The sequence below is a fragment of the Papaver somniferum genome, chromosome 10 (assembly GCF_003573695.1).
Source record: "Papaver somniferum cultivar HN1 chromosome 10, ASM357369v1, whole genome shotgun sequence".
In the NCBI taxonomy this organism is placed as follows: domain Eukaryota; kingdom Viridiplantae; phylum Streptophyta; class Magnoliopsida; order Ranunculales; family Papaveraceae; genus Papaver; species Papaver somniferum.
The window spans coordinates 12,353,169-12,355,499 of NC_039367.1; the positions used below are offsets into that span (position 1 = coordinate 12,353,169).

General features: G+C 38.2%; 1 pseudogene; it reads right to left on the reverse strand.

Moving 5' to 3' along the window:
- Nucleotides 1-1,500: 1,500 nt before the first annotated feature.
- Nucleotides 1,501-1,600, reverse strand: LOC113319778 (annotated as a pseudogene).
- Between the last annotated feature and the right edge of the window lie 731 nt (nt 1,601-2,331).

Sequence of the window (2,331 nt, forward strand, 5' to 3'; positions counted from 1 at the left end):
TTTGTCTTTTTTTTTATGTTTTTGGGTATTTATCTTGTGTCTACAGGTTCTGGATCATATAGAAAATTGAGCCAAGGAGTTTGGTGATTTCATAAAAACTTGGAGCTAAAGATTAAAGCAAAAAGAACAGAAAAGAAGAAATTTTTTTTTATTTTTTTTAGACAATTTTAGTTTAGGGTTTGTTTATTTTATTTTTTAACAAAAAAAAATTGTATTAGGGTTTATTATTTTTGTAATTTTTCTTTATTTTTTTTGGACTTTTGGACTTTGGGAAATTATTATTTTTTATTACCCTACGGAAGGGTACTTTAAATATAAATTGTTTGCAGAGAAGGAGGACAATTACGATATTGTCTCTGCACCTTGGGTTCGTACACTAGACATCGGAATCAGTGGCCCGAGTCGACTACAACCGATTCATCCCCCGTCTGGAACGGGAGGTAAGATTCTATACACTCACGAATCCCCTGTCAGCGAGTTACTGGACTCCTTCGTATGCAAGATAAGGGTTCGGATTTCATCACCGTTCTCTTCTTGCCCGCTTTAGGAACACGTAACCTACGCGAACCTAAGCCTAAAATTTTGACTAGAACGAGACCGATAGGGTAACGAGCTTAACAGGAAAGTCATTCGAAAAATATTGGTTACTCTTTTAAGCATACTTCGAAGTTCTTGACGGTTTCTGTAAGTTGAATGCGTGACTGCGCCGCCTTGTAATACCGGTGAGGCCTTGGGTATCAAAGCTCCATCGAGCTTCCCTCGCCTCTATTCAACTTACGTTAACTCAGATTGATTCCAGAGGGGTTTGCTTAAATTGTAACGAATTCCCGTTCGAAGGATTAGAAGCTGGTATAGAAACAATCTAAGTGGACCCATCATGCTTTTTGTTTGCTAGAAATCAATAGGTTTGATTTGGTTGAGTCGGACTTGATCTGTGTTTGCTTACCCTTCCAAGTTAGAAAATTCTATTGTATGCCTGAACATAAAAGAGACGCACTAGGTAGATTTGTTAAAGAGAAACCTAGTAGTTCGAAGCGTCTCGATTACCTTAATCTAGAAAGTCCGGCTTTTGAAGAGTCTGTTTTGAATGTTCTTTGACTGAGGAGAGAATCCATGTTGCTCCGATAGCGCCAGAAATGGCAACTTTGAAAGCTTTGTTGAATCCAACTAGGACTACCCGTCCTTCGTGTATTAAGTTAGATGAAACGGAGGCACCCTATGAACTGAAACCTGGGACCTTACAGATGCTCCCAATCTTTTTAGGGAAAGAAAATGAAAACCCTTATTACCATGTTAGGGATTTTGAGGAAATTAGTAGTACTCTAAGAATTAGAGGCTTAGATGATGATGCTTTGAAACTTAGGTTATTCCCATTTTCCCTGAAAGATAAGGCCAAGTCGTGGTTGTATAGTTTGGAATCCGATTCAATTGAGACATATGAACAACTTACATCTGCCTTTTTCAATAAGTTTTTCCCTAGGCACAAAACATTGTCTATTAGGACGCAAATATGCACATTTTCACAACAAGAGGGAGAATCTTTATATAGGTATTTGGAAAGGTTCAATGATTTATTATCCCAGTGTCCTCATCATGGTTTAGAAAAGGTTAGGCTAGTTCAGATCCTTTATGAGTGTTTAGATTATTCCACAACGACCATGGTTGAGTCCCTATGCACTGGTGGATTTGAAAACCAAACTGTTGATGCGGCGATGGAATTTTTTAATGAAATCGCCGAAAAAACCCAGCAATGGGAAAATAGTAGGGCACCCCAGAAAACAATTCTTTTAAGTAGAGGAAACGTTAATAGGGTAGAAGGAGGCTATGAATCAGATGCCAAAATTGTTGCTATAGCAAAAAGATTAGAAGCCTTAGAAGTGGGCCATACTAGTGGTAGAGTGGAGCCTTTTTGGGAAGGACAGAATATTGAAGAGCAGGCCAATGATCTTTATAATAACACTAGATTTGATAACAGTCAAAAGATTGACCCATATTCAGAAACCTATAATCCTGGTTGGAGAAACCATCCGAACCTTTTGTGGTCTAAGGGCCAAAGTCAAGGTCAGTTTAGTAATTCTAATGCTCCCCCAGGTTTTGGCTATACTAAGAATCCTTCAGGACTAGCTCAGTTTCAGAATCAGTCAGATAAGAAAATCCTAAGTTTAGAGGAATCTCTCGCCTTGTTAACTCAGCAAACTACAAAATTCCAATTATCCGTAGAACAGAATCTACAAGCTAGTAACAGGATAGGACAAGAAAATAGTCAGGCTATTTCCGAGTTAAAAACCCAGGTTGGTCTGATAAGTGATTCTTTGAGAGAAAAGGTAAGTT